Consider the following 8,136-nt stretch of genomic DNA (forward strand, 5'->3'; position numbering starts at 1 on the left):
CCCAGGAATCTTGTGCCTCTGCCAGCATTTATGAACGGGGGCAGGCTAACTTGTTATTTTGCAAGTAGCATAAAATTTCAGACCCTTTATATGTCTCTCAACCAGTTTATTTCTTCCTTTCCAATCCATTTCATCTCTCTCTCTCTCTCTCTATTTTTGCCTTATTGCATTGGCTAGGATTTCTAAGTGAAACTGAAAGTTGCTCAGTCGTGTCTGACTCTTTGCAACCCAATGGACTATATACAGTCCGTGGAAATCTCCAGGCCAGAATACTGGAGTGGGTAGCCTTTCCTTTATCCAGGGGATCTTCCCAACCCAGGGATCAACCCAAGTATCCCGCAATCCAAGCAGATTCTTTACCAGCTGAGCTACAAGGGAAGCCCAAGAATACTGGAGTGGGTAGCCTATGCCTTCTCCAGAGGATCTTCCCAACCTAGGGTCTCCTGCATTGCAGGTGGATTCTTTACCAACTGAGCTATCAGGGAAGCCCAAAGAATTTCTTATGGTGTTAAATAAGATCGCCTTGTTTCCGATCTTATGGGGAAATCTTCCAAACGGATCCAATTTCTTACCGTTAGTTATGCTATAAGCTGTTAAGTTTTTGATAAATATCCTGTGTCAGATTGTAGATGTTCCTTGTTATTCATAGTTTTCTATTTTTGTTGCGGATATTTCTTTTCATCTTTACTTTCAGAGGGGTATTGGTCTGTACTTTACTCACAACATCTTTGGTTTTGGTATCAGAAAAATGAGCTGGGAATTTTTCCCATCTCTTTTATATTTTGAAAGAGTTTGTACAGTGTTGTTATTACTTCTTTCTTAAATAGTTAGTAGAATTTGTCTTGAAGTCCTCTGGGCCTGGAATTTTCTTTTCTTTTCCTTTATTTTTTTTAAGAAGATTTTGAATTAGAAATTAAATTTTTTTAAAAACATATGGGACTAGTCAGGTTACCTATGTCTTCCTGAGGGAGCTTAAAGTCCCTGTCTAATAGTCCCAATATCTCTCTATTATTTGTGATTCTGTTGATTGTTTTGTCTTTTAAAATAATGTACTAATTTAATTTACTGCTTGGTATGTCTTGCCCTGGATATCTAATGTACAGCAATATAGACCAAGGTAACTATTTATTCTTGATAATGGGCATGTCTCCTACTTTTGCTAGTGTCTGGGATTGTCATCCTAAAGAGTGGGGCTGGGTTGGGTTATTTTCTTGCTGTGATCGCCTTCATTGTAGCACAGAGTTCCAGCTTCTAGCATTACCTTGTGTTTAGGGTCGGGAATGGTCTGCTAGAAGGTCTTCCTCAATGTCTACTTCACTCTCAGGTTTAGGTCTTCCCTTTTTTGCCTACACTTCAGAAACTTATCTCGCCATACTTTTAAAAAAATAATTATTATCCACTATCGTGCATCAAACCTGGACTGGCGACTCGTTTCATATATGATATTATACATGTTTCAATGCCATTCTCCCAAATCTCCCCACCCCCTCCCTCTCCCACAGAGTCCATAAGACTGATCTATACATCAGTGTCTCTTTTGCTGTCTCGTACAGGGTTATTGTTACCATCTTTCTAAACTCCATATATATGCATTAGTATACTGTATTGGTGTTTTTCTTTCTGGCTTACTTCACTCTGTATAATAGGTTCCAGTTTCATCCATCTCATTAGAACTGATTCAAATGTATTCTTTTTAATGGCTGAGTAATACTCCATTGTGTGTATGTACCACAGCTTTCTTATCCATTCATCTGCTGATGGGCATCTAGGTTGCTTCCATGTCCTGGCTATTATAAACGGTGCTGCAATGAACATTGGGGTACATGTGTCTCTTTCCCTTCTGGTTTCCTCAGTGTGTATGCCCAGCAGTGGGATTGCTGGATCATAAGGCAGTTCTATTTCCAGTTTTTTAAGGAATCTCCCCAGAGGGAGGGTATGGGGAGGGAGGAGGGAGGAGGGTTCAGGATGGGGAACACAGGTATACCTGTGGCGGATTCATTTTGATATTTGGCAAAACTAATACAATATTGTAAAGTTTAAAAATAAAATAAAATTAAAAAAATTTTATTTATTTATTTATTATTTATTTTTGGTTGTGCTGGCTCTTCATTGCTGTGCAGCAAGTGGGGGCTACTCTTTGTTGAGGTGCTTGGCCTTCTTATTTGGTGGCTTTTCTTGTTGCAGAGCGCAGGCTATAGGTGCACGGGCTTCAATAGTTGTGGCGCAGGGGCTTTAGTTGCCCCGTGGCATGTGGAATCTTCCTGGATCAGGGATCAAACCCATGTCTTCTGCATTGGCAGCTGGATTCGAATCCACTGGACCATCATGAAAGTCCTCTCCATTCTTTTAAAGACTGCTGTTGCTTGTTTTTTGAGTTTGCTAGCCTGATGTTGGGGAGTGGAATGGAGGTGTTTTCCATTGTTCTGCTTCAGTCCCAGTCTTAAATAGGTGCTTCAACCCCAGGTCCTACAGGTGGAGCCTTCTTAGTGATTCTTCTGCTTGCTCAGCAATAGGAGATCTCTTATATTCTGAGTCTTTTCCTGCATCCACCTGCAATATATCTTCATCTGTACTCTGAGGGTGACAAGGTTTAATGTCTTTTCTCCAGTGGGATAAGGCTTTTGTTTTGTAGGAAATATAGAAGAGAAGGAATGGGCAGATCTTCATACCTTCACCTCAGTGGTTTCTCTTCCTTTCCCCAGGTCTTCACCATAAAGGATGCTTCTCTAGACTCTTATCCTGTCTCCAGTTTTCTTAGGCACACTCAGTGAGGTCTCTGTTGTAAACAGGTGTGAATTCTTCTACACCTGTGACTCTCAGTAATTCTAAATGCTCACTCTAAACTCTATACCCTATACTCTACACTTGTCTTTTAAGGATTTGTTAAATATTTAAGTCAATTTTTTTCTTACCAGTGCATATAACATTTGGTGTTTGCTGCAGCTAAGTGCTCTCCTTGGAGGCCTCTGTTGTTCTTAAGTTCTGTTGTTTGACCTGTGACCCTATCTCTGTGACAGATTCAAGAAAAGTTGTAATTTCCTAAGTTATCTAGCTTTTTTTTTGGGTTGTGAGTGTGGGGTGATGTTCTTTCCTGTTTACCATATCCCATAGAAACCTGAAACCCTATTTATTGACTTATTAAATAGTTCATTTCTTGGTGTTCAAACCATCTATAGGCAAATCTCATATTATTGGTCAAATGTCAATCAGGTCATCTTGAACCTCAATTATCAGTAACAGAAAATCCAACTTCAAATATTGAAACCAGAAAGTATTTATTATCTCATTTGAAGAGAAAAACTGAGGTAAAAGGTTTAGTTAAGTCAGGTCAATAATTTTATTAGGGTTCTAGGGTCTTTCTCTTTTCTCCTCTGCTATTCTCAGGATACTGCTGTGTCCTTTTAGGGTAACTTCCTCCAGTGTCCCAAGATGGTCACCAAAGTTACCAAAGAAGAAAAAAAAACTACATAAAACTATACATAAAATCAATAGCCTTTTTGTATTATTAGTTGTTCAGAGAAAGAAAATTATCCCAGGAAGATTCCCATTAAGACTTCCTATATGTCTTATTTGGGCTTCCCTGGTGGCTCAGAGGGTAAAGCATCTGCTTACAATGCAGGAAACCTGGGTTTGATCCCTGGGTTGGGAAGATCCCCTGGAGAAGGAAATGGCATCCCACTCCAGTACTGTTGCCTGAAAAATCCCATGGATGGAGAAGCCTGGCAGGCTACAGTCCATGGGGTTGCAAAGAGTCAGATACGGCTGAGCAATGTCACTATATGTCTTATTTAACAGGATTGGATCACATGCCCATTGCTCAATTAGTTGCTAGAAAAAGAATGGGACTACTGTGTTTGATATAACATCAAGAGTCACCTTTGGTCTGGGAAGGGAACAAATTCTTCTGAAGCAGATGGCCACCTGATAGCTGAGCAAAATCAGGATTCTATTACTAGCAAATAAAAATGTGAGGACTAGCTGTTAAATGGGTGACTAATGGTGCCTGGTAGAGTCCGTAAGTTGTAAAGAAGGACAAGCTTTGCAGTCAGATATATCTGTTCTGGCTCTTTGAATTTTGGAAAGTACAAAATGAATAATATTTTGTAAATATTAAACATTTTATATTTATCTCTCTCCCTTGTGAAATCATATTCTTTGGAATTCATTTCGTTATTGTAGCTGAGGAAGAGGGCATGGATAATGCCACCTAAGGAGGACAGAGGAAGTGATTCTGGACTTGGTAGATGCTCAGAATATGGTAGCTGTTGTTAACCCACAAGTAAATTGTTATAACACATTTAGCTAATGGCTTTTTCTAATGGTAAGTCCTTTATTACAGCTGCATTTTCCATTTTGAGGGAAGATAGACAAGTATTTTCTAGCTTAAACACAGAGTGACAGGCCTTTAGCTGACCACCTCTTCTGTGGTAGCAAAAGACAGGGTTATATGGCAGAAATGTCAATTTCAGCCTCTCCCATTAGAGAGGATAAGGACTTCCCTGTAGCTCAAACGGTAAAGAATCTGCCTGCAATGCAGGAGACCCAAGTTCAATCCCTGGTTCAGGAAGATCCTCTGGAGAAGGGAATGGCAGATACTCCAGTATTCTTCCTTGGAGAATTCCATAGACAGAGAAACCTGGAGGGCTACAGTTCATGGGGTCGCAAAGAGTCAGACACGCTGAGCGACTAACACTTATCCACTTATCCATTAGAGAGGAAGGTCCTATATTCCTGTCTGATTGACATAAGCCCTTGCTGTGGAGTATGGAAAGCCTAGGAAGCACAAGGAAGTAAGAGAACTCTTCACGGATTGGTGTTTGTCTTTCCATCCACAACTGTGGAACTCTGCAATGAGCAAGGAAAGTTATAGCACCAAACAAGAAATAGTTTAAGCTCCCATTTCTCTTTAGCCACAGCAGAAGAATGAGACATTGCTTAGGTTAAAGTGCAATGCACTTAATTAGGACCAAAATACAAATGAGTCTTTTTGTTTGCACATCACTGATGCTTTAGTTGAGCAAACTCCGGGAGATAGTGAAGTTCAGGGAAGCCTGGACTGCTACAGTCATGGGGTTGCAAAGAGTCAGACATGAGTTAGCAACTGAACAACAGCTACATGCTTTAGTTATTCTAAAACTTATGCTTAGTCTTGTTAGTTTCTCAACATATTTATTTCCCCAAGGCCCATCAATCATATTAATTCCTTTTTAATCCTGAAATAATTTTTCTAAATTGAAAGTGCCATAGCCATTCTGAAAAATAAGATGGCCCCCCACCCAACCACAATTTGGTTCCAATATAGAAACACACCAAGAGGGTATGAAAAGGTTTATTATTTACCAAACTAAGGATTTTCCAGAGAAGTCAGGGCAGAAACCCTAAGCAGGTCTGAAAATGGCTTGAGAGAGCAAGGAAAGGAGACAGGCCTGGGGTTTTAATGGTGCTTAAGGGAGAGTCCAGGCTGAGGGTTCTTGCCTATGAGTGGAGACTTGTGTGTCTTGAGCTCCCACCAGTGCTAACGCAGCAAACACCCAGATTTTATCATCTTGCCCAGACGTGAGGCAAAGGGAAAGAGAGATGTGAAGCTTACAAGCTGTCAGCAGTTAAGCTGAAAAATGGAGTCAGAATCCTTATTAAAATAAGATATCTTTGGGAAGTCCTATTGAAGATGATATTTCAGCTGTTTGGACCTCTTGAGAGCTGGGTGGGAAAGTTGCAAGAAACAGGATGAAGAAAGGATGAAGAAGAAAAGAACAAATGACCTTGCAAAATCTTTTGCTAGTACTAGTTACTTATTCTAGTTCTCAGTGAAATTCAAACAAATTTCTTTTGACTCAAGCTCCTTTATAACCACACTCCCGCCTGCCTCCTTCAGCCTCTCTGTAATTCATTGTTGAGCCTCACTGACATTTTTTTTTTTTAACGCTTTACAACTGTGAACTATTTCTAACACACAGAGAAAGTCATGTGCTTTTCATAAACTGTTTTAAAAGTATGTTCACATACCCATAACTCAGATTTAAAATACACAGTTAGTTCTCATTGTTCACAGTAGTTATGGTCTATAAAGTTCCTGGGCTTCCCTGGTGGTTCAAATGGTAAAGAATTTGCCTGCATTGCAGGAGAGCCGGGTTCAATCCTTAGGTCGGGAAGATCCCCTGGAGAAGGGAATGGCAACCCACTCAAGTATTCTTGCCTGGAGAATTCCATGGACAGAGGAACCTTGCAGGCTACAGTCCATGGGGTCACAAAGAGTCATGCGACAAACACTTTCACTTTTCACATGCTCTATAAAATTCCTGGAAACACTGATAGTGAATATTGAACCATTATTCCTAGAAGAAATATAGGGTTAAGTTCTTGTGAGCCTCTGGTCACAACATTTCTATCAACTGATCAACACATAACCTGTCTTATTTGTTTCTGTTTAAACACATCTTATTTAAGGTATATTGGTGATAGTGAATCACCAACGTTGAGCTCATGACAACATTACAACTCATGCCTGATCAGAGCTTATATGACATGTGTTGTCGGACTTCTTAATTTTTGCCAAATTACTTAGCATAAAGTGCTATCTCACTTTCTTTTTTTTCTAGTTTTATTGAGATATAGTTTATATACAGCATTGTGTAAGCTGTAAAATGTACAGCATAATGATTTGATTTATATATATCATTAAATGTATTATCACAATAAGTTTAGTGAACATCCATTGTCTCACATAGATACAAATGAAAGAAAAAGAAAATAAATATTTTTCTTTGTGATGAGAACTCTTAGGTTTAACTCTTTCTACTTTCTTTTAATTTGCATTTTCCTAATTACCAAGGAAGTTGAAAATCTTTCTGTGCAATTATTTGCCAGTTGGTTTCCTTTTATTGTACACTGCTTTTTGAGATAGTTTACCCACCATTATATTTGATGATTTTTTCCTTATTAATTTAGAGATTTTTTAAATGTACATTCTGTATATTAGTATTTTCTTGATTGTATCATCAACATCTTCCTACAGTAGCGTGTCTTTGTATTTTAGATGATATTTGTCATACAGAAATTTCAGTTGCTTTCATGAGGCAAATTTTGTGTTTTATTTAAGAAAATTTCTCTTGCATATTACAAGGTCATAAAGACATTTCTATATATATTGATACTCTCCACATTATCTTCTCATGATTTTAAAGTTTTGCATTTCATAGTGAGACTTTTAATAAGCCTTGAATTCATTTTTATATGTGGAATAAATTTTTAAACATAGAGAGTCAATTTTCTCAGCTTCATTTATTAGATAGCCCATTCTTTCCCCACTATTTATTGTGTCACTTTCAGGGGCCCCCTGACCCCAGAAATAAATATACTGAGTTCCCAACATGTGAGTGTCTGTTTTGTGATTTTCTATCCTATTGTATTAGTCTATTTGTCCTCCAGCTAATATCACACTGTTTTAAGGACCCAAGCTCTATAATAAATCTTGATATTTGGAAAGACAAGATGTCCCCCTCCTTATTTTTATTTTTCAAAATCTTCTTGATTACTTTTGGTACTTTATTCTTCCATATGTATTTTAGGATTAGCTTGTCAAATTTAGTCCAAAACCCTGTTAAGAGTGAGATTAGAATGGCAATAAATTTATAAATTAATTTGGGGAAAATGTATAGATGTGAGAGTTAGACTATAAAGAAAGCTGAGCGTCGAAGAATTGATGCTTTGGAACTGTGGTGTTAGAGAAGACTGTTGAGAGTCCCTTGGACTGCAAGGAGATTCAACCAGTCCATCTTAAAGGAGATCAGTCCTGAATATTCATTGAAAGGACTCATGCTGAAGCTGAAACTCCAATACTTTGGCCACTTGATGTGAAGAACTGACTCACTGGAAAAGACCCTGGGAAAGATTGAAGGTGAGAGGAGAAGGGGATGACAGAGGATGAGGTGGTTGGATGGCATCACCGACTCAATGGACATGAGTTTGAGCAAGCTCCGGGAATTGGTGATGGACAGGGAAGCCTGGTGTGCTGCAATCCATGGGGTCAAAAAGAATCAGACACGACTGAGCGACTGAACTGAACTAAACATTCTTACAACATGAGTCTTTCCATCTACTGACAGTCTGTACATCTCCATTTATTGGTTTTATAAT

The sequence above is a fragment of the Bos grunniens genome, chromosome 5, assembly GCF_055505025.1.
Source record: "Bos grunniens cultivar Pamir isolate PY7600 chromosome 5, Bosgru_T2T1.0, whole genome shotgun sequence".
In the NCBI taxonomy this organism is placed as follows: domain Eukaryota; kingdom Metazoa; phylum Chordata; class Mammalia; order Artiodactyla; family Bovidae; genus Bos; species Bos grunniens.